This window comes from Podarcis gaigeae (genome assembly GCF_964106915.1).
Source record: "Podarcis gaigeae genome assembly, chromosome: 3".
Lineage (NCBI taxonomy): Eukaryota > Metazoa > Chordata > Lepidosauria > Squamata > Lacertidae > Podarcis > Podarcis gaigeae.
In genome coordinates this window covers 86,196,451-86,221,776 of record NC_139680.1, presented here as the reverse complement: position 1 = coordinate 86,221,776, position 25,326 = coordinate 86,196,451, and the positions used below count along the sequence as shown (strand labels likewise).

Genomic DNA, 25,326 nt, shown 5'->3' with positions numbered 1-25,326 from the left:
GCTCTGCTCAGGAGAGACCATAAATGTAGCCTGCGGAGAATGTTTTTTTAAAAATAAAGAGCGCCCTAAAAAGCTACGATCACTTGAGTTGGACTTACCCAGAAGCTCAAGCAGCGCTTTTTTTCATCTCCGGACTTGGCTTTCACCGCAAACGGCTGAGCTCAGGGCTCCTGCGCGGCCATCCCGTGTCCGCCAGCCAAGCCCCCTGGACGCCCAAGTGCACCAGGCAAGGGAAAGGGGCGGCGGAGCCTGCGGGCTGTTGCTGGCGCTGCAGCGGCGTCTTCGCCTTCGCCTAAAGAGCAGGCGCCGCTTCCTCGTCCAGCCAGCGGCCGCTTTACGAGCGCCGCAAGCTCAGCTAGGCGCTCCTGCGCTACGCGCTCTTAAAGGAGCCATAGCCCCGACGGGGCGCGCAGGGAAAGAAGCGCCCGGACGCTGCCGCGGGAAGGGAGCCCTGTCTTCACGCGGCGGCGCGTGCTTAATCTGCTGCTATTCTGCTGGTGGGATGCAGAGGTCAGCGCAGGTGGGGCACTCAAAACGGACTTGGCACTTTTGTGCCACAAAGCTACGTCGGGAGTGTGTGGTTGGGGGGGGGGGGTGGAGATCTTTTCGCAGTAAGGAAAGTGATGCAGAAAGGCGCTGGGTAGTGTAGGAGATCAATGGCTCTGACCCAAGAAAACAAATCCGAATGATTGTTTGATAAATAGCGTTGAATGCACTCCCCACAAACTTGGTGCAGCGGGTCAGAATGTTATATAAAGTATCCAAAGACCAATAGGTCAACTGATAGGTTTAGGAAGCACCAGGGAAGGAACATAGCAGGCACCTTTAACTGCCCCACAGCTGACATCATAGATGACATCAAGTGTGGGCAGGTGGACATAATGTGACTGAAAGCACCTTGTGGGCCAAAATGGTGAGACCTAGTGAGACCCACAAGCCAGAGGTTCATTATCTCTCTCTCTCTCTCTCTCTCTCTCTCTCAACTGCCATAAACTTTGTGCAAGCAAACAAGATTAATGTGCAATAAAGCAGGTCATCTGCAAGTGACTTTAGCATTCGATTTTTTAAAAAATTGCTTCTTGTAAAAAAATAAAAACTACTGCAAATCGCACGTTTGTGATCTCTCAATGGACCACTGACAATATTCTGTATGCCCTGAGTTAGAGTCATGTTGGTAGAGGTAGCCATGGAGCTTTGAGGATTGTCTCAGTGCAGCTGCTAATTCATTAGCAAGAAGCACAGCAAAGAATCAGAAGACTATGCCCCGCTCCAACCCTACTTCATATTATATTTATTTGGTTGGCTTACTAGCTTTCAGATTTATAGCCCCCTTGTCAATCAAGTGATCCTCAAGTTTGCCATTTCTCCCCCTCCCTAAATGGAGATTAAGGGCAAGACAAACAGAAATGCTTTATCACAGAGAGCACAGCTCAGGTATGGAATTTGCTTCCAAAATATGTGACAATGGTAGAATGGGCAGGGCCAGAGCTCAGTGGTACAGGCATGCTTTCCCTGCAAAAGATTCCCAGGCTCAGTCCCCAGAATCTCCAGGTAGTGCTGGGAAAGCTTCCTGCCAGAAACTCTGGAAAGCCACTAGCAGTCTCTGTAGATCAGGGATGGGGAACTTGTCTGGATGTTGCTCAACAACAACAACATCCATCATTCCTGGCTATTGGCCCTCCTGACTGAGGCTGGTAGGAGCTGGAATCCAATATCTGGAGAACCACAGATTAGCCACCCCCAGCACAGATGGACCAGCAGTCTGAATTAGTGCATGACAGCTTCCTCAACTTTATGATAAGCTCTCTCCAGGGAGACTTGCCTGGCACCATCAGTAGCATTTTTAGGCAAGAACATTCTTATTCACCCACGTCTTTGGATCTTAATTTTAGTGGTGTAGATCTGTTTTTCTATTATTTGTGCATTTGAGGATGTTCTAGCCTCTTTTTATATTTGTTTCTGATGTTCATTTGTGTAAGTTGCTTCAAGTTTCATTTTTTGGGGAAAAAGTGTCTGATGAATAATAATTTTAATCAAATTGCAGGAAAGGAGATTCGGCCTAAACATTAGGAAGAACTTTCTGACAGAGCTGTTTGACAGTGGAACAGTCTCCCTCAGAAGGTGGTGGACTCTCCTTCATTGGAAGTTTTTAAAACAGAGGTTGGATGGTCAGGGATTCTTTAGCTGTGATTCCTGCATTGCAGGAGGTTGGACTAAATGTCCCTTGGGAGCCCTTTGAGCTCTATGATGGTGTGATTCTGCTTCTCCCATCCTATGGAAACAATTCATCCCAGAAGGTTCTCACACAACCAGAAGCCCAAAAAGGGCCACTGGAAGATTCCATACTTCCCTGCTCTTCAGCTCACAACTATTCTCTGTGCCATTGCAGGAGGGGAAAGGCCTCAATGCTCATTCTCCACAACCACTCAACAACACATGGATGCATGCCTCCACCCTGGAAGCTGAGCCCAGTTAAAGATTGAAAGCCTCTGTTTGTTGAGCATTCATCCTGATTTCCTTGCACAATGCTTACACAGGGGTTCGAATATGGCTGTGTACACCCTGTACCTTTAAAGCACATTCGAAGCACTTTCTTTTTCTCAAGGAATTCTGGGCACTATAGTTTGCTGAGGGTTGCTAGGAATTGTAACTCTGTGAGGAACAAACTACAGCGCCCACAATTCCTTGAGAAAAAGAAAGTGCTTTAGAGGTATTGGGTGCATCCTGATTGGCTTGTAGGGAGGTAATATGACAGTGAGCATTCATCCCAATTTGCTTGCACAGAGTTTACACATCTCCCCATCAATCAATCATCTATTCTCCACTTTTTAGTGCATTTCCCCATCACTTTCCTAGTTGCAAATAAACAAAATGAAAACCAACCAGCAACCTTGCTTTGTTTTTAAGTGGATTTGTTTCTACAGAGCGATTTAATTTCCGGCATGTGATTGAATCCTTCTTGCAAAATACTGACAGTCTAGAGGAGACCAAAGAGTTTCCTTCTCACTTTCTGCAACACCAACAGGCAAATGGCTACAAGGATGGGAATCCTGCTCTTCCTGCTGTGGGGAAGATGCCATTCTCAGAGTCTCTCTCACCCTGAAGAAACAAGAGAAAATATCTACTTGCTACCCACCAGACAATATTCTGTTGACTCTTGCACAAAAAAGAGAGTTTCCCATCCAACAGCAGAAATTGCCTCCCTAGACCAAAAGGAAACAGATGGCAGACTGGCACTGGTCTAGAATAGATGCCCAACTAACCACAGAAAAGGTACATATTGGCCAAATAAGTGGCAATGCTGGCCAATCACAATACAGCACTGTTTTCTCTACTCTGCTAGTCTTCTGAACAACCATGGTAGCTTGGCGTTGATTCTGGTGCTCCCAGGACATGTCTACAATGATTTTAGTTATACAAAATGGATATGCCCCTTGCTTGTAAATAGACCCTCTAAGCAGTTTACAAAAATAAATAAATAAAACATTTGACACAACATTTGTTAGTGCTAGAGGCAGAAGAGAGATGGGGAGGAAGGCTTCTGTGGCAATAGAGCTTGGCAGCTGCCATTTGGAATGGGAAGAGTAGGACTTTGACTGACGCTCAGTCCCTTGAAGGTTGATCAGGACAATATTGGGTACATGTAGAAACTTGGATCACATCCATGCCATACATTTAAAGCACATGGCTTCCCCAACAAAGAATCTGGGAAGTATAGTTCTCTGAGGGCTAAACTACAGCTCCCAGGATTCTTTGAGGGATGTCTTAAATGTGTGGTGTGGCTGTGACCTTAGCTACAGAGAAAAAAGCCACAGTTATCAAAGTCCAGATTTGGAAATACTTAACTGTACTGTGTGTTTCAGGACAGTATGTGGAAATACGATAAGCACTTGCGTATATCTAAAGCACTGGGCGAATTAAGAGAATTAAGGAATGATCTTTTATTTAAAAATAACAACAACCCACAATGTACTTCCTACATTGTACTGTACGTGTAGCTTGAAGATAAGAAAATGTGCAGTCTATGATAGTCTCTTAGATAATTTAGTAATAGTTCTGTTCCTTTGCAGTCCAAAAGAATACCAAGTTTTTAAAACATTACAAAGATTCCTTTGGAAGCCAGGTTTCATGATTCAGAAAGAGAAATATTCACTCATGCTTTGAAGTGAAACAATCCCCTCTTGCGTGCGTGCCTTGAAGTGCAATGGTCACACAAAGAACCTGATGGATATAAATGTACTGGTATCTGGCTTGAAGAATAGGGATACAAAAACCCAAGAGCAGGACATTTCCAAAAGCGAGATTATGCCATAAAAGGGAATTGTTTTCTGCACCAAGTGTTCTGCAAAAGCTTCTGTATCAGCCTTTGGTCTAAATTGTTTGTTAGATCAGTTGTCAAAACAAAGGAATCTGAGTATTGTTAAACTGAGGACAAAGGTAACTATTGTAGATGGAGTTTCTGTGGCAGGCTGCCTGCTCCCTCTGACAAAGGGCTTAAGCACCATGTTGTGTGGATGGGGGAACTGAACTGTGAGCAATAGCCAACACATTGTTATTACAAGGCATAAGTGTCTCTTACATCTGACACACTGCGGCTGCATCCCTGCTCTGAAGTGATGGGGTGACTTCTGATGTCAAATAAATTTGACTTGAGAGCTACGCCTGGCAAACACTGTCAGCTGGTACACAGCATGTTCACTGTGGGACCTGGGATCACGTCCCACATCAGCCGTTGGTTCACCTGGTGAATCTGTTGAGTCACTATTGTTCGTCTCAGTTTCCTCATCTGCAAAATGGGGACAATAATCCCCTATTGTCCGGGAGGTGCTGGCAGGATGACTGAGAAATGCTTCATCAAGAGCTGAAAATATACTATTATGTCTTTTAAAATCTCTGTTTAAAAAATCAGACCGGATAGCACCAAAGTAGGCATAATTAATTAGAGCAATCCGTTTCAAAATAAAATGTGCTTTTTTTCCTGAGGGAAAACTCCATTACAATGCCCAGTTATGAGCTGCACCTGCAAATTTCAGTGCAAAGAGCAAACTGTTTCAAAGATGGTGGACTTGAACTGACTGTATGGGATGTTAGGCACTTAGAGAATCTGGAGCCAATCTTTGCGCTCAGATTTCTGGGATCCATCAGCTGATTCAGCTGATAGCCAGTGTTACCAGCAAGTGCTCAAAGCAGCTTACAGTAACTCACATCTTAGCCTCATAATAGTGCTGCAGGGTTGCAATTTGCCAGGGCCACCCAGCGAGCTTCATGGCTGAGCAGGGATCTGAATCACATTCAAACCCAACCCTACCACTACAAATGGGGGGGGGGAGGTATAAATCCTATGTGGAGGCACATCATGTCCCTTTTCTAAAGTGCTTAGCTTACTCCCCCCTCTTGATCACACCTGATCAGTTTCTTTGCTTTCTTTGTTCTCCACTTAGAAAAACCAGACATCCACCTCCCCCCCCCCATTTTGTTTCAAAGGATGTTCCATATTCTAGAATTCTCCCCAACACCACAGAACATTACAGAAGAAGAAAAAATAACACTGCACAATGTTGCTGGAATCTGGATTCAGCGAGCAATTCCACTTCCAATCCTGGCTCAGTCCTGCTTCCTCTTTCCCAATCAGTTTGTGCTCATTTCCAGTAGATCTGTTTTCATTTAGCGAGTTTCTTCTCTCAACTCTCCACATTTCTGAAGTTGACAGTGAAAACCGAAGTAAGACTGAAAGGAACCATCTCAAAAGTAAGAGCTGATGAGGATGCAGGAACCGTTGTTCTTTTGGGGCCATACATAAGCTTTGTGTGTCATCTTGGGCACCCGGTAATGTAGGCAAATAAATTACACGTTCGTAACGTGATTCTTTTTAAAATTATTTTTTCCCACTATAAAAAGCATTTATACAGGCCCAATGGAAGACGAGGTGTGGAGGAGAGTGAAACCCTAAATGTGGAAACCAGGAGGGAGGGAGATTTAATTTTCCCTCCAAATAATACCATTATTAGGTCAATAACAGTGTTCTACACCTCAGCTCTCAAAGGCAGGTATCCTGTGATTGCCAATTGCTGGAAATCACAAATGGGGAGATTGCGACCACCGTCAGGTCCCTCTTGCAGGTTTCCCATAAGCGTCTGAGTGACCACTGTGAGAACAGGATGTTCGGCTAAGTGGGCCATTGACCTGATCCAACAAGGGTCTTCTAATAGTGTGCAAGCTTTCATGTTCTGCAGAACTCTTCATCAGGCTAGGTGGCAAACAAAGCCGTAGAAAAGAGGGTGGGAGCAAAGACCCTGCAAGAAGCTTGAGGCGGCATGCACGCTTCTCCCCCCGCCCCAATTTAATCCTCGCAACAACCCTGTGAGGTAGGTTAGGCTAAGAAGCAGGGACTGGCCCAGGGTCACCCAGTGAGCTTTATGGCTGAGTGGTGATTTGAACTCTGGTATCCAATACCAACACTCTGGTCTTAATCCAAAACTAAAATCACTGCACCATGCTGGCTCTCTCTCTCTCTCTCCCACACTGACTTTTGAGACAAAGAGAGGGAGAATGTATCAGACATTCAAATGTGCTTTGGATAGGTGCCACGAAAGTTCCAAAATTCAACAAGGCATGAATGAATGGGAAAAGAAACATTTCCCACCCCCTGTAGGCCAACACTGCTACCTTTACTTATAAATTATCTTGTTACCCAAAGTCTTTATATAGCAGATTGTGGGCTGCTAACCCTGATTTATGCCTTGTACTTCGCAGACCATTGTTTTGTTTTGTTTCCAAAACCATTTGTATCCCACTCCGGTTTTCCCGGAAAATACCTGCCATCCTATTGTAGAGAAAACGGTCCTAGCTAGCGTGTGGCACACAATGTGGCTTTACTTACAGGAATTCCTCTACAGTTAAGATTTCCAGGGAGTTGACAGAGGTCTAAAGAAAACATGTTTGCCTGCTTTTAAAACATGGAATGCTGGGGGGGGGCGGGGAGAGCAGAACTACCTGTTAGTAGGGAAATGTGAGTTTCTGTGACTCCCCTCTGAAAGTACTGAGAACATTTCAAAGGGGAAATAGGCAGGCTCGTAAAGGGGCTTCTCCCACTTATTTGCCTTCCTTCCTTCTGTTTTTCTTTTTCTTTTTAAAAACATTTTTTCTCCTTTAGAAGAAGCTGGTGTTAGGAAAAACAGTTCAGGGAAACCTTTTCAGGGAACAATTAGCTAGCACCGGAAGAAATAATACCACCAACACCCCCCCCCCAAACACATACTTGTCAGTTTCCCCTACAAACACTCCCTGTGTGGTTAATGTTAACTGCAGACATGTTTAGGAAATATGTTTATTACTTGTTTGTTTGTTAGTTATCTCATATATATATATATATATATATATATATATATATATATATGATAACTATATATATATATATAAATTTTATATATATATATATATATATATATATATATATATATATATATATATAAAATAATATATATATATGTATATATATGTATGTATGTATATGCATATATATGTATATATATGTGTGTGTGTGTATGTGTATGTGTGTATATATATATATATATATATATATATATATATATATATATATGGGCAGCTAAGTTAATATATGCCTTTCATAGAATCAAAATTTCAAAATTCTGGGTTGAGTGAGTCATCTAGTCCAGCCCCTGCAAATCAGGAATCCCTGACAGATGCCCATCCAGCCTCTGCGAAAACCTCCATTGAAGGAGAGTCCACCACCTTCTGAATCCATTCCATTGCCGAAAAAGCTCTTACTGTCAGCAAGTTATTCTTAACGTTGAGGTAGAATTTCCTTTCTTGTCATCTGAATTTGTTTGAATCCATTGGTTTGGGTCCTACCCTCTGGAGCAGCAGAAAACAAGCTTGCTCCATCTTCCACACGACAGCCCTTTGGATATATGAAGATGGCTATCATATCTTCTCTCAGTCACCTCTTTTCCAGGCTAAGCATACCCAACTCCTTCAAGCGCTCCTCATAAGGCTTCGTTTCTAGACCCTTTACCATATATGCTTCCTAAACTCATATGAAATAAACTTAGGGCAGTGCCAAATGACCTGTATTCATCTTGATTTATTTGCAGGAAGATTAGATGATGCTGGCTATTTAATGAGCACGCATCCTGATTTATTTTTATTTATCAAACTTATTAGTTGCAACTTACAACCAGCAATAAATAACACAGACAGTAAAACCAGCATCAACAGAGAAAAAGCTAAAACTCCATGAGTATTTTTATGATTCCTTTGCTGAAAAGTTAGGTGGCACTATGTCGAAAGAAGTGTGATCCAACACTTTCCTGTGCGTGTTCCCATCAATTTTCTTATAGCAAAAGGTCTGATCTTTTGGTTACTGGTAGTCCCCCAGTCAACTATAATTGCACAACCTGAATTTACTGGTATGTTATTGAATTGTGTGTGCGCGCCCCCCCTCCAAAATTGTGAGAGTTTGAAAGCATCATTGACATATGAAAAAAGGAACATCAGTTAAACGGCCTTGGCCCATTATACCTAAAGAAGCAGCTCCACCCTCATCATTCAGCTCAGACACTGAGGTCCAGCGCCAGGGGCCTTCTGGCGGTTCCCTCACTGTGAGAAGTGAGTTTACAAGGAACAAGGCAGAGGGCCTTCTTGGTAGTGGTGCCCGCCCTGTGGAATGCCTTCCCATCAGATGTCAAGGAAATAAACAACTACCTGACTTTTAGAAAAAATCTGAAGGCAGCCCTGTTTAGGGAAGTTTTTAATGTTTGATGTTTTATTGTGTTTTTAATATTCTGTTGGGAGCTGCTCAGAGTGGCTGGGGCAGCATATAAATAATAAAATTGTTGTTGTTAGTGTTGTTGCGGGTCCTACTAGTAGATTATAACATCCAAAGTACTGTGGGAATATTCTCCCCTTCTTGCTGTCCCTATTGTTCAAGACCCTGTCCATAATAGATGTCCATAATAGATGAAAAAAGAAGAATTGGTAGCCGCCCAGAGTGGCTGGGGAAACCCAGCCAGATGAGCGGGGTATAAATAATAAATTATTATTATTATATTTTTATTATGAAGCTAAGAAGGACTGCCTTTAACTTAACAGCATCTGAGGCACTGAGACAGGAGGCAGCACGTACAATTGCTTTCCCCATCCTCCACTGGACTCTTCCCAAGAAGGATAATGTGCATCAGGACAGGTGGGAAGACAAAGCAGGAGGGGTAGTGGTTGCTTCCCCCTGCCCTCCCCCAAACATTTAATAGTACAGTATATAAGCAGCACAGATCTGAGCAAGAGGCTGGTGGTGATCTTAAACATGAGCTCACCCATCCAGAAAACTCCCCACTGAAATGAATGGCCATTGCATGAGAGTACACAGCCTTTGTGTAAAGGGAGCAACTCTCTTTATACATTTCTTTCTTGGAATATATATAACAGGGATGAGGAAAGGGCTGTAACTCAAGAGCATCTGCCTTGCATGCAGAAGGTCCCAGGTTCAATCTCTGGCATCTCCAGGTAGGGTTGGGCGAGACTCCTACCTGAAACCCTGTAGACCATACCAAGTTAGATGGACCACTGGTCTGAGTGCCAGGCAGCTTACTGTGGTCCTGTGAGGACCCTGCAGTGCTCCCAATGTTGTTGGGCTCCAACTCCCATCAGCCCCAGCCAGCATGACCAGGGATGATGGGAGTTGTAGTCCAAAGCACCTGGAGGACTTCAGCTTCTCCATTTGCTGTATATAGTCATTAACACATCATATGATATGTGGAAATTCTCATAAACCCGTAATTTCCTCCATATCTCGTCTTCCTAATCTTTTCCCCAGATTGAAATGTTCACTGAATGTGAACATATAACGGATTGCTTCCCTGGACACAGCTTATTTCTGTATTCATCTCAGGTTGGGTGTCGTCCCTTCCCCTTTTGCAAGAAATTATGATATTACTATATATCCATCTATTTTTAGCCCATATCCCCAGCAGTGTGCAAAGAGGTAAGGAAATAACATTGACTCATATTTCTGACACCTTGTCTTTATCCTGTATGGTTGCTTTTTTTTTTTTTTTAATGTTGTAAATCCAGAGTCAAGCCTACCAGTAATGATTTTTCCTTATGTGGTGAGTCAGGAGGTCTCCAGCCCAGATAAAAACACAACAGTTTTAACAGAATACTTTAAAAAGTATTCACACAACTTGCCATCACCATTAATGCCTACAAAAATGGATGGGAAATCTGTGTGGCCCCCCCACTCCCATGAGTCTCAGCCAGTAGTGCCAATGGTAGAGACAAAGTCCAACAATATCTGGAGGGCCACAGGCTCCCCAACTGAGGTCTGCATGATCCTTCTCAGTACTAACCTGTGTGATGGGAAGAGACCTTGTTTCCTTCTCTTCTCTCCCTCTGGTTAGGTCCTTATGCATTCAGATATTGAAGGCGTGATGGTGGGCAATGCCCATCAGTGAGTGACTGAAGCTTTTATGACACTTGAGATGATCTGTTGGAGAAATTGACACACATGGTATACAGCAGTGCAAAGGTTGTTCATATATTTTTCATGCAGTGTGCTTGTGGATATGAAGAATCAAGGGGCATTTGTCCTCGGCCTCAAGCTCAAATGAGGCCCCCAATTAAGACAACTGTTTGGCGTTTGATATGTTTTGCGGCTTACAAGAACTTAAGAATATGAGATGAGCCTGCTGGATCAGGTCAATGTCTCATCCAGTGCAGAATACTCTTCTCAAAGTGGCCGATCAGATGCCTGTGGCAGCACCAGAGCGCAGCAGAATTCTACCCACCTGTGATTCCCAGCAATTTGTATTCAGAGACATACTGTCTCTGACAAAGCATGGACATCATGGTTAGTGGTTACCTCCTCTATTATTGGGCAGAGTGAGGCAGTTGTCTCTGACAGCAGTTGCTGGAGGGGCAATGATGGCATCCCCCACCAAAGGAATTTCTCGTGAGCCTCCTTGCCACACCTTTCTGTTGGAGGTTAGAGTTGTGTATGACGCATGGTCTTGCCTGCCCACCCTCTATAACTATGCTATAGTGGGAGTTGGAGGACACAATCCCACTGCTTGGCTTAAAGTAAAATCCAGCCGCCATCTTCCTTATCCAAGTCTTATCTAGCTACTCCTTCAGATCCGGTTCTGCAAATACTCTTGTTGACCACTTCCCAAACACCAACTGGTAATGCTGTTTGCTTTATGGTTGTGTCCTTGCAATTAACCACAGAAAAATTTTGGACAGATTGTGTAACGTCTGTTCCTCCAGAATCACTGCTACAAATCATTTACTTCTAATGAACTATTTCTATTTTGAAAAGAAACCCAAACAACTCTGCTGGGAGACATTCCCCAACTGGATTGCTGTCATGAAATAAACTCCCCACGGTGACCTCCTCCTTGGGTCCAGGACTTTTCAGTTCACCATGGGAAAAGTCAATAGGAATCTGTTCCCATGTGCATTTCTTCACATATTCCATAATTAATCAAATGTTCATGAAGCTATCATAAAACAAAAGGCTGGTGTTTCGCAATAGTTCAACTTCCCTTTAAGTACTAAAATAAGCATCATGTTTGCAAAAGCATTTACCAAATCATCTAGTAAACACCGTTTTTCCGTATATCTAGTATTGTTCATACATGGGCTCTGGTTAAAATTTTGCTCAATAGAATTTGATTCTTCTCTCTTCTGCTTTATAAAATGAGTGACATGTGTTCTACCATTGCTTGGAAGAAGGCTTGCTAGTGGCTGTAGGAAATCCTACATAGACATACCTGGAAAATGACCTGAGTGTGTGGATACTATTTAGAATGTTGGACTAGGAGTGGGAGAACAGGGTTCATTATCACCATGGAGCCCTGAAGCTCAATGGGTTTCCTTGGAGCCAGTCTCTGCCTCTTAGAACAATATACCCCAGAGGACAAATGGGGAGAGCTCCTTAGAGAAAGGTGGGATATGCATGTAATATAATACAATGTTGTTAGGTTCTAAAGGAAAGCTACTGATTTCCACAGACCCTTCTTGGTGTTTGTTGCGATATCAGAATCCAACCCTGTTCCTTTATGCCATCTGATGATAGCAGCACTTGAACATCTGAGTAATTTAACCCTCTGTTTTCTTCTCTTTTTTAACCACGGATGTAAAACAGCATTAGTCTCTTTATCATCCCCTCTGCACATGTGTGGTAACTCTTTCCAGTGGTATTTTCCCCCCATAGCAGTTAGCTTTGTAAAGTGAGCAGAATGAAAAGACAAACAAAACTAAATAGCATCTAAGACAAGGCATTGTTCTCTGGAAGAACTTTGACGTGTAGCCGTGATGATCTGCATAAGTCAGACAAGTTTGTCCACTTACAAGCATTGTGGTCATCTCAAACATAATGTTAGTTGGGATAGCCTTTAATACACTTGCTATTAACCCTCACACTGCTGTAAAAGGTTTTTATACTTTTAAATAAAACTGAACTGCATCCTACACATTCGTCCTCCTCCTTTTTTTCTTTTCAGACTCAAATAGACTGAGTAATTCCTTTTAAAACAATTGGCTTCACATTACTCTTTAAGAACAACCGTCTTTTGACTGAGTTAGTCTAGAGCCATTCAACAGAATGAGGGTACAGAATGAAGAGGTAACTGTTGGAGATAAGCAGTGTCCAGTGCACAGCGGAATGATGAAAAGTACGTGCCAACATGCTCTATATTACTTTATTTACACTTCAAAGCTGGTAATTTACAGAAAAACATTTTCCCTCTGCCGGAGCAGAGAAAGGCATCCTCTCTCCTCTAAAGCACGGAGAGAATCACACTGAACTGCAAAGAACAGTGAAAAACAGGAAACCAGTGTACGTCACATCCAGTCTCCTTTCCCGTGAGAAAACCCAACAGCACTTGACTGTTGAATGTAAACATTGTCTTGTGACAAGCACTTCGCTGCTCAGTGAAGGAAGCAGAAACCAACATCCTCCCCCTTTCTGTGAACATCACTGGGCAGCGTGTTCGTACAATATCAGTACAAACCCAACTTCTGCACATAGGTACAGTGTTGTTCCCTTGATACAATCTTGGACAATACATCAGCAGGAATTTCATTACCTGGCATATAGGACACCGTTACGAGTCCCTTCTGAATATGTTCCCTAGCATGTTGCAACTTCAATTGCAAGTGCTTTGTGCTTTGCTTACAACCTTCAGAATTCAGCAAAGCCAAACATGCTTTGTTGTCCTGGTAAACCTGGATTGGACATTTGACAGGAATTTTCAAGTCTTTGCACAATTGTAACAACCATTCACAATCCTTAAGTGAATAAGACAGTGCATTCAGTTCAGCTTCACAAGTACTTAAGCTAACTGTTGTTTGCTTCTTGCATGACCAATCAAACAGACCCTGATTGTACTTATAGCAAACTCCAGACGTACTTTTCCTGTCTGTAGTGTCACTTCCAAAACTTGCATCTGCAAATATCTCAAGACCACCAGACTTCTGATTGTTAAATCTCAGTCTGTAATGCATAGTGCCTTTCAAATACCGCGCTATGCGTTTCAGAGCTTTCCAATCCTTAACAGTAGGATTGTTGACTTGTCTGCTTAGCAAATTACAGCTAACAGCAATGTCAGGTCTTGAACATCTGGCAATGAAGTTTAGCTTGCCTAGCACACTTCTGTACAGTGTAGTGTCAGAAAATGCTTCTCCAGTGTCATCTACCTGATAACCTGTTGTCATCGGTGTGTCTACAGGGTTAGCATCCATCAGGTTTAGTTTGCTTAACACATCAGCAATTTTACGTGACTGGTGTACTAGAATGTTACCATCTTGATCTCTCTCTATTTCCAGAGATAGGTAGTTGTTTACCTCACCAAGATCTTTCATGTCAAAGTGCTCTTTCAATTGAGCTAGGGCATTATTGTACATTGTGACATCCTTCCAAAAGAATAAAAGATCATCAACATAAAACAAACAATACAGTTTCTTTTGCCCCTCCTCTTTGACAAATACACATGGATCAGCTTTCCCTTGCTTAAAACCTAGAGAAAACAATACTTCAGTGAGTTTTGTGTGCCAACACCGTGCACTTTGTTTGAGACCATAAAGGGACTTCTTCAGAGCACAAACAAATCCCTGTTTTACCTGTACGCCATCAGGTGGAAGCATATAAAGTGATTCATCTAGAGATCCGTACAGAAAAGCTGTATTCACATCATGGTGACTAATGTGTAGATTCTCCTCTGCAGCTAGCTTGAGCATAAGCCTAATGCTCTCATACCTCACGGTGGGTGAGTAGGTCTCGTGATAGTCTTCACCTGGTACCTGTGCAAAACCTCTGGCTACCAATCTGGCTTTGTGTCTGACTATCTTGCCATTTTGATCAGTCTTCGCTTTGAAGACCCATTTGCTTCCAAGCAGTTTCATTCCTGGAACTACTGGAACAAGGTCCCATGTTTTGTTCCTTTCCAAGGAATCAAGCTCAGCCTTCATGGCATTTAACCATGGCTCAGCTTCCTTTGAATCCAAATCCTGGATTTCTTGGAAACTTGAAGGTTCAAACACCTTCTTGGAGCTTTTAACAGCTGTTACTGCTATCTTAGCAAACTCATCAGCAAATCTCTTTGGAGGTTTGCCTTTTGTCGCTCTCTGTGACCTACGAATTAGCCTTAAGTCTTCAATACTCTCCTCTTCCTTCTTAGGAGAAAAGTGACCTATTGTGAACAATGGTTCCTCTAATTCTTGATCAGAGCTTTCAGAGGGTCGCATAGAGGCTTTCGCACTCTTGAAATCCTCTGAATCACCCGATTCAGTTTCAGACTCAGAATCAGAACCTTCATCAGTGGGTGTGGGTTGTTGCGGTTGCTTTTGACTATCCTCAGTTTCATCACTGTCATCAGGATAACATTGGAAAATTCCCACATTCTCCCCCCACTTGGCATTGTACTCAACACTTCTTGTGAGCTTAATTGTCTTAGAGTCAGTCATCATTATTCTGTAAGACCCTTTCTGATAACCTAGAAAGATACCATGCAATCCACGCTTGTCTAACTTGGAGTTTTGTGGTGAGTGAACCCACATGTCAGAACCAAAAATTTTCATGTGTTTGATGTATGGCTTCTTGCCAAACATCTTCTCATAGGGAGTACAACCAATCGCTGAAGATAACCTGCGATTATAACTGTAAGTGAAACATGAGAGAGCTTCGGCCCAATAACTCTCTGGAAGATTGGCATCATGCAGCAAGGTTTTTAACCCTTGAAGCAATGTCTGATTTGCTCGTTCCGCAAGTCCATTCTGCCATGGCGAGCGAGGACTAGACAAATCGTGTTGAATTCCTTTCTTAGTCAGAAAAGCTTCAAACTGCTGAGAAGTGAATTCTCCCCCGCGATCACTGAAAAGAGTCTTTACTTTCTTACCATGCACATTTTCCAACCAAGCACAGAATTCCTTGAACCTTGGAAAAGCCTCTGATTTCTGCTTGAGATTGTACACATAAATATACCTGGAAAATGCATCAATGAGAACCATGAAGTACCTGTTTCCACCCAAAGAGGGCGCTAGTGGTCCAACCAAATCAGCATGAACAACCTGGTATGGTTCTGTAGCTTGCCTACTAGACACCTTACCTTTCGCAGCCATTTTTACCTTGTTTGCTGCGCATGCCTTGCACTTCATGTGGTACCTGCAGGGTTTAATTGTCATACCTTCAACCAAGGCAGGCATTTTAGATACTGCCTCAAAATGCAAATGACCAAATTTTCGATGAAAATCGTGAATACATTCTGCATGCAAACTTTTGTTAGAACCTGCAATGCAACAAGTGTCATCCTGCACAACATCATCAAAATACAAAACATAAAACGATCAACATATTCAGCATGCAATACATAATCATTTTTCTTTGTGATGATGCACCTTTTGTTCTTAAAGGAAACGTCAATTTTCCGCTCATTCAGCTGTCCAACGCTGAGCAGATTATGCTTGGCATCTGGCACATAAAGCACATCCTGTATCGATAAGTCCAAACTGTGAAGAACAACAGTTCCGTAGCCTTTACTGGGAATTGTGTGGTCATCCGCCTGGTGAATCGCACCTTCCTGCGGTGTAAAAGACACGAACAGTCGCTTATCATTGCACATGTGATGCGTTGCAGCCGAATCAATAACGAAGAAAGATCTAGACGTCTTCTGGACCTCTGCAACCTTTGGAGTGAAGCGTGAGACCATTGCCTTGTGCTGCGTTGTCCTGGACACCGGACCTTTGCCTTTGCCTCGGCCTTTTCCACGCGATGAGCTTTCGCTGCGCTGCTCTGTCTTGGCCCTGGGATTTCTGCATTCCCTCTTCATATGGCCTAGACGTCCACACGAGTAGCATTTCACTGCCTTCAAAGCTTTGGCGCCATCTGGTGGTTCCACTGCGCTATGGGATGACGTCTGTGAAGTCTCCCCCTTGTTGATGCAGCTAGCACCCCGGCGATCCGCTTCATTCAATATCACGGCAGTAACATAGTCCACTGTTAGTTGAGCATTTGGCTGATTGGCATCAAATTCCCCACTTGCCTCATCCAGCCTTCTGCAGCTAGCCATCATGACTATGGCATTAGCCTTCTGCGTCATCTCTGCTGCTTTAAATCAGGCTGCTTCATACAAGCTGTGTCTGTGTACAGCTGCTTCAATCCAAAAAGCAAATTCAAAACAGCCTCTGCCTGTGAACCTGTGCCTTTCTGCTTAACTGCTTTGCTTATCTGCAGCTGCTTCAAACCGCATTCCAAAGGCAAGTTCAAAAGTGAAAGTTCTCTCTGCTGTCTTAAATTCATGCTGCGACACTGCTGCAGCTGCTTTACTTTCGATTTCCCCCAGCATAGGAAAAATTTATCCTTCTAGCCTTTTGCCTGTGCCACGGCAAAACCGGCTATAAAAGTTCAAAGTCCAGCCATAAAGCCATTAATTAGAAGCTGGCAGGCTGCCCGGAGCTGTAGCACATACCTCAACAAATCATCTTGACGCGCAGAGATATCGTCCGATCCGGCCCTCTGCATTCCGATCCTTTGCCGGCACTCCAATTCTTTGCTCCTTTGTTCCTTTGCCAGGAGCCCGACTTCTGGAGTCCATTCTCAAAACACTGCGTTGTTCTGGGCCCATAACCCAAATGTTGGAGATAAGCAGTGTCCAGTGCACAGCGGAATGATGAAAAGTACGTGCCAACATGCTCTATATTACTTTATTTACACTTCAAAGCTGGTAATTTACAGAAAAACATTTTCCCTCTGCCGGAGCAGAGAAAGGCATCCTCTCTCCTCTAAAGCACGGAGAGAATCACACTGAACTGCAAAGAACAGTGAAAAACAGGAAACCAGTGTACGTCACATCCAGTCTCCTTTCCCGTGAGAAAACCCAACAGCACTTGACTGTTGAATGTAAACATTGTCTTGTGACAAGCACTTCGCTGCTCAGTGAAGGAAGCAGAAACCAACAGTAACGACACAGTAAAGCTGCCTTATACTGAGTCAGACCATTGGACATCAAGCTCCATACTGTCCACACAGATTGGCAGTGTGATTTTCCAGTCTCCCATGGTGTGTCATAGATTGAATCTGGGACCTTCTGTGTGTAATGCAAATGTTCTACACCGCAGCTCCAGGTTGCCAGGAAAGATTTGCTTACCATATTTTAGCTCAATGATTTTCTCTCAACGTGGCTCACATCAATAGAGAGGGGGGCGGGGAGGTTGCCATTGGGCTTACAAAAAACTTCCAACTCTACAATTCTCTGATTCTATAAGAACTTAAAAAATGAAGTGTATCTGAAGAAGTGTGCATGCACACGAAAGCTCATACCAAGAACTGACTTAGTTGGTCTTTAAGGTGCTACTGGAAGGAATTTTTTTTGTTTTAAAAAATGAAAAAAGTGGAGTGGAGGGGGGGAATGGCGGAGGACAGAGATAAGAATATAGTAAGTGTCTGCTGGATCAGGTCAATGGCCATCTAATCCAGCATCCTTATGTGACAGGTTCTCTCAAGACCTATCAGTCCCAGTGTTCCAAATGCATGGACAGAAAAGAAGGCCAGCTGGGAGGAGGGGCAAAGTTACCATAACAATCAGGGTCATTGATCTCAGGGACAGTGGGAGCCAGTAGTGCTGCTAGTAGGATTTACAGCCTACAGTCACCAAAAACTGCATGCATTTTGCTAGAGAGCAAAGAATGCTTATACTATCTAGCTATTTTGCTGATTGTGACCCTGAAAGAAAAACTGGCTTCGGGGAAACAATTTATGAATTTGCAATGAGAAACACCATAAAAATGCAAAGCTTTAAAGTGAACTGGTCTATTTATAAAATGTTTGAAGTCATGTTGATCCATTAGAACAAGAACAACAACAACACTCAAAAGATTTTATATATATAAAGATTGTTATTGTTTTCTTTATGGTCATGGGGGACGGATTTAAAAAAAAGATTATGAGAGCAATTTGCTTGTATGAAACATAACAAACAAGAACCAATAATTTTGAGTTTTTAAAATAGCCCCATTTTTTATTATCTTGTCAAAATACTGACAGGATAAAACCTTTATTAGAACCAGCTGAAAAGTTACCAAACAGTTAGCTAGGTTTATGGGGTTGTTCTTCAGGCTGGGTGATATATTAAACAAAAATAGCAAAAGGGAGAAGGATGTTGGCCACAATCTCTTTTGAGACATGCAGAAAATGTAATTTCAGAATTTAAATGGATACCGTTTTTTCGTGACTCTTGAGATTGTATGTATGGGATGCAACTGTGGTATCTTTGAGGGAAGGAGGCCATATTGAAACTTTGTAATGGGCCTTAAAAAAGAGATGCATAAACCCTTACGACAGAGGCCAGAGTGTTTTGCCATTGATGGGCAAGGATTTATGACTCCCAATTGTTCAACAGCAGAAACAGCACAATGAGCTCTGTCTTCCCTAAATTATACCACTGAAGTGAAGAATGTTTTGGGATAACCAGGAGTGGATTTTTCTGTGGAAGGACAACAAACTCCATTCAGTACTGGTATTGATGGGCTTAGAATTCTTTAAATCTAAATGAATATCTTTTGCATCAGTCTGTGGCCAGCGGATCAGGGGTTTTACTTAAACAGAAAGTAGATACTGCAAGCCTGACATCTGCCTGCTCCTGGATTAGATGCTCCAGTACATCCTTCCTCAACCTGGTGCCCTCCAGGTGTTTAGGACTCAAATTCCCATCATCATTGGCCAAGGTGGCTGGGGCTAAAGGCAATTGCACTCTAAAACCTCTGGGAGGCACTAGGTTGGAGAAAATGGCTCTAATGCTAGTCTGGATCAACTGTAAACTGGGGAGGAGCAGAGAATTATAGCAAAGTACTGTAAACATTTGCTTTATTAGCCAAACTTTAGAAGCTGCTTTCCTTCCTTGTTCTAACACAAAATCTAGAAATGCATTGTTTGTACACCACAAACACTGCACTTAACAGCATTTGTCTGGAGAAGGAATAACCAATGTCACAATTATTTCCTTACTCTTTTCTGCATGGGCACCATTTGCTTTATGAGCTCTCACTTTTACTTTATGAAGGAAAGCGGGGGGCGAAAGTAACCTTTAAGAAAAATGGGATAAAGAGTAATGTGAATTGTTTTCCATCTTCTTATGACAGCAGTGGTTTATTTATAGCTGAAGACCAGAGGACGGTCCTCACGTGGCTATTGAAAATGAAAACAGTATGCGGGGTTTTGTTTTGTTTTGCTTTTGTGCTTTTGCAGTTAAAAAATCTCTCTCCGCATTCCCTAAACCCTTGTTATTGTAACCAGAGCCACATTTCACATTGCTACAATTGAGGGTTATGTAAATTCCAAGGATTTTAAAGGATAGGGCCTGCACACTCTGTGTTTGGCCACAGAGAAGTTGACACAAACGGTTACGGACAACTTTTTTGAGATGGAGGAAGGTGCTTGAATAAACTAAAAACAGATGAGAGGCATAGTGCAAAATTCAGCCTGCACTGGAACCAAATGCCTTTGGGAGGGTCAGGTAATAACATTTTCTTATTGCTTTCATTTCTACAGAAGTAGTTCAGGGTGGACAAAACAAACAAAAACCTGAAACACCTTCCAAGCCTTTTCCTGGATGTCCAAAAGCTTTATACTTATTTAGGAGTTTAAAGGGACAACATATTGACTTTGTGTCCTTGTATAGCTCATTGGTTTCAGTGGGCTGTGTTATTGCACTCATGGCTTCGGAGCTTCCCATAGGCCTCGGGCTGACCACTGTGCAGAAAGAACACCAGACTAAGTGAATCCTTGGGCTATTCTTATGTCCTTAACCCCGGGGTCAGCAACCATTTTCAGCTGTGCCCAGGGCAACCCAAAGCAACTTCCAACCAAACAAGCAGGCAGAATTCCCCACCTCACATAGACTCATAGAGTTGGGTCATCTAGTCCAAACCCCTGCAATGCAGGTATCTCAGCTAAAGTAGTCATGACAGGTGTCTATCCCACCTTAAAAACCTCTTTGGACTTCAAAACCTCCAATGAAGGAGACCTGCAGAGTGGCTGCATAGCCTGTGTGTACAGATCCAGGGGTTGTTGTGCTACTCATGACAAAGTCCATTTGGGAGCAAAGAGTCTGCTTGCAAGTAAACAATCCCTGAATCCCATTTACAACCAAGATCTATGGTCAGTGTGTGGTCCAGGAGGCCGGCCTATATAAAATCTCCCTCATGAGCCTCCTGGTTGCTGGCAACAGCACAAGTTTCTGCCTTCTTGTTCGGTTTCTCTTCCTGGCTGTGCTGTAGTTTGCTGAACTCCCTATGATGCCGACCTCGGACTGTTTCCTCATATTGCGTCTGGATCGTATTTAGCCCTAGACTGATTCCCTGTGCTTGAGCTTGGCTTGTGTGTACTGCATAGCACCAGCAAGCCTGGCGAGTCCTTTGGTGAGAAGCTTATGCCTACTGGGAACCTTGCTCCTGAGGGCAACCGTTGGAGCATGACCGTCGGTTTTTCTTAGGAGGTATGAATTTGGACCTCAGGCCTCCGCCTGCTGCTCTGTATCTTAAATATTTAAGTCTTGCCTCTTTGTTTATACTTCATATAGACCTTTGGTTGCTGCCCCACTTCTGTTTCTGCAGATTGCCTGTGAAGGGAACAGCAAGTGTGTGTATCTGTTTAATTGATTACATGTGTTGGGGATGTGCCCTCAGCCCAAGTCTAATGATGGGACTCAAAGAGGCTAATAGCTTCCCTCATTAGGTTTTGTGTAAATTTTACCCTGTCAGGAGCTTGTGGGCTATAAAAGCAGTCATCACACGACTAAAAGCATTTTTTCCTTCTTTCCAAGCAAAAGGGAAAGGGGGGGGGTAGAATAGGAGATACAGGCATGATATCTGAGGGGAAAGAGTTTACTATTGAAAGAAAAGAAAATCCACAAAAGGCCGTTAAATAATATAGGAAACAGTGGGGCTCAAAATGTGACCAACACCTGATTCAAATGGTCTTGGAAAGGCTTCAGTGACTAAGGAATATGTCTTCTGCCTTTGAGTCATCTTGGGACACAGTGAAGAAAAAAGAAAAAGAACTTGAACAAAAACAAATGTCAGCTTCAAAGTCTATGAACAGAAATGTTGGCCTAGAGGCAGGGTTATTGCTTTAAGGTTTCCAAATTTGGAAAGTAAGGAAGTAAGCAAAGATTCCTTCTTTGATGCTACTATGTGACAGACCCCCCCCCCCCCAGATATTGATTCGGTGTTTATACCCACTTCCCTCCTCCTTTGCAACCCTGTCATGCCCTCTCTTTGATCATGCCTGTCATCTGGGGGAAAGTCCCTTTAGGTCCTTCTTTTTATCCCTAAAAAGCTTCAGAGGGGTTTTTTTTGGAGGGGGGGGGGACTACTGGGCTTCTAAGTGCTTTTATGAAACCCCCACTCTCCAACACAGAATTGGAAGTTCACTGAGTGCCTTGTCTCTAACTATTAAGCTGAAGGGGTCGGTAGGGACCTCCAGCATTAAGGCCTTATTCTTGTGTGACTTTTCATTGTGGTAAAGCTACTCTGTGGTGAGAGGCAGCTTTAGGGTAGTGCAACTGGTTTAGCCCCACTGGGTGCTGGCACCACAGAGGACATCACAATAATGATGTAGAACAGAGCATGGGAGGCAGAGGGTGCAAATTTAAGTGTCACACAGGGTGCCACTGATATGTGAGAGCCCAAAGTCCTCCACTACTGTGGTCCATTTTCCCATGCCAGTTTTGCACAGTGAATATTTTGTTTGTATGCATGCAAGTGAGGAGAGATGGCATTTATCAAAATGGGGCAAAAAGTTAGTTTTCAACAGTTTGCTGTGATTTATGAGCACTAGACTTCACTATGTGAGGGTGTGTGTGCCAATTGTTTATCAGCTCCTGAGGTGGTGTAGCACTAGGCATGTTATGATTCTGTAGGGAATGACTGGATGGAAAGTAGTCTTAATAAGTGCCACAATGGGATTAGACAGTCATATAGTCATGTATCTTTTGCCTGTATTTATAAATAGTCACTCTCATTATATCACCATGGATGCAGCACTTTTAATATTTGACATGGTTATAACTCCATTTCATGATATGGAAGTAAATTTATCAGAACAAGACAATCCAGAAGAATTACAGGGACCTATCGATTTGTAGTGACCAGTGCTTTTTTTCTAGAAAAATAGGTGCCAGTACTCACCATGAAGTTGTTACAGTAAGTGCCACACATTTTAACAACAACTAAAAGAGGTGCCAGTACTGTGTACCCTTGAATACCCCCCTGAAAAAAAAGCACTGGTGGTGACACATTCCTCTATGTCAGGCATTACCTTTTTGGACCAGAGGGCACATTTCAAATTTGGGGAGAAGGCTAGGGTTGCCAGTCACAATATGGCTGTCGTGGGGTATACTACAAAATGGCTATCATGGAGAACGCGGCATAAAACAAAATATAGAGAAACAACCTTATGCTTGCTATAGGAAGTCAGCTATGAGATCACACAACACTGATCTTACACATACACATCTTAATGACAATACATCATAGTAAATACCAAAAAGTATCACACAAACATACCTTAGATATTTGCCTTATACCCAAAGGCTGCAGATATGAGTAACTTTAAGAATGCAATTTGCCTTCCATCCAGGGCCTGGCCAATGGGCATGTGCAGCCTTCTATGCTGCCTGTTGGTAGAACTCGCATTGTAAGAGCTTTTGTGCTGGGTATTAGTGCATGAACACTTAAATGGCTGGCTGAGGGCACCTGGATGATCTATTAAGAAGTTTTGTAAGTGAATCACTGCCCTGTCTCACCCTTTCTCTGCTTCATTCTTCATTGTCTGCTAGTACCACTATGCTACATCTGGCAAGGAAGCCAGTTATTGATGTATGCTGACTCACACTGAGGCATCGTCAAGATATCTTGGGCAGTTCATAATGCCATACAGTGCCAGCTTACAGTACAGTCATGATACCACACTGATACAGCAGCCATTATGTGTTTTCCCAACTTGGAAAACTAAGCTGCAGGGCACTGTTAAATAACCAACCATAAGTTCTGGGACAGAGGAAATTCTGCTTCCGTAAACCTAAAGTAAGTTCCATGTATGTTGGGAAAGGAACCCTATAGGTGGTTAGGGTTTTATGAGCCCCTGTTTCTTGTGCCATTTTTCAAAACTGGAGATGACAGAATGACAACTCAGCTGGTGGACTGCAAGGAAATTAACAGTACATGCATAGTAAATTTATGAAATTTCCTGTCACAAGATTTTTTTGGGAATTTGCTGCCACAAGACTTGGTGATGGCTACTAATTTAGAGTCCTTTATAAGGAAATTAGACAAACAAATGGAAAACAAAGTTATCGCTGGCTACTGCTTATGATGACTGTACCTTATTTCTGGGTTCAGAGGCACTATGTCTGTGAGTACCAGTAGCTGGAGAACAAAAGCAGGCGAGGGCTATTGCCCTCATATCCTTTTGGGCTTCCCAGAGATATTTGGCTAGCCACTGTGGAAAACAGATTCTGGACTAAATAAGCCTTTGGTCTGACCCAGCAAGACTTTTCCCATGTTCTTAAGAACATGGCACAATAATATTTGAAGCACGCAATTCATTTTCATTCATTCCAAAGTTAAAGAAACTGAAAACCAGATGTAACCCAGCATCAGTCAGCGGTGTCACAATGGAGGTAAGTAGTGTGCCATAATTAATTGGGTATTCACTGTGGACCTAATTTCAAAGGTCTGCACAGCCATAAATGTATCTGCATGACATTAGGCCAGTCATTCTCTCTCACCCAAACATACCAAACAAAGTTGTTGTGAGGATGAAAAGAAGATAACCTCACATACTTTATCTATTTTCGTTTCTACCCTGCCTTTTGTAGAACAGTTCACAGGGAAGATTACAATACAAATCAATCAAATACAGCTTTTCATAAAATACTACTTTAGTCAACAACAACAAAATCTAAAATTAACACAATATAAACAGCAAGCAAAATCCTAACCCCACATCATTCCGATGCCCAGTATGGTTCACCTTATTACGCCCCCCCCCCCCAAGTATGAATGAATTAATGTCAAAAGGTCACCAATGGGGGGGTGATCAAACTGCCCATCAAACTGGAAAAGAGCTTTATCCCAAATGTATCTTCATCATAGGCAGGACCACCAACAAGTATCTGCATCCTGAGCGGTTTAAGGCTTGATATTCTAATGTTGAAACCTTAAAATTGGGCCCAGTTGCATATAGGCAGCCTGTGCAGGAGTCATATTATTTCCCTGTACAGCAATCTGACTGCCACAGTCTGCACTGGGTGCAGCTTCTGGACAGTCTTCAGGGTTTACCCTGCATAGATTGCATTGCAATACTCCACACCTGAGGTTACCAGGGTATGAATGAGAATGGCCAAGCTATCTCAGTCAAAGGAGCAGAAACAGCTGGCTAACTAGCTGCAGCTGGGAAAGGCATTCCAAACCACTGAAGCCGCCTGGGCTTCTGGTGCCCATTTCAAATCCAAGAGTAACCTCCCCTCTCAAGCTGAATACCAGTTGATGGAAACCACAAGAGGAGAGTGAGCTCTTGAGTGCAGGTCCCGTTAGTGGGTTTCCCTATTGCATCTGGTTGGCCACAGTGTGAGCAAGATGCTCAACTAGATGGGTTGCTGTCCTGATCTAGCAGGTTCCTCTTATGCTCTTGCGTTCATGCAAAGTATTTCATTTGATAGAGAGGCTTCATGGCTTTTTTATTTACTGGGATTGGGGACATTTTGTTCTAGTCCAGATGGGTCATGTCCTAATACTTCTGACCCAGGGTTTGAGAAC

The 25,326-nt window shown here is 43.0% G+C and overlaps 1 protein-coding gene across 11 annotated transcripts in view; it reads right to left on the bottom strand.

Annotated features, from left to right (window-relative positions):
- DAAM2 (dishevelled associated activator of morphogenesis 2) overlaps window positions 1-25,326 on the bottom strand; it is a 217,198-nt gene that overhangs the window by 186,042 nt on the left and 5,830 nt on the right. For 6 of the 11 annotated variants that reach the window (XR_014562494.1, XR_014562495.1, XM_083732214.1 and 3 more), the window contains exon 2: window positions 10,365-10,501. The exons of 2 other annotated variants lie outside the window; for them this stretch is intronic. The gene's annotated coding sequence lies outside the window, so the exon portion shown is untranslated. Of the gene's footprint in view, window positions 1-98; window positions 483-10,364; window positions 10,502-25,326 lie in introns of those variants that run through there. 3 more of the 11 variants (XR_014562496.1, XM_083732213.1, XM_083732208.1) reach the window with 3 other exon arrangements.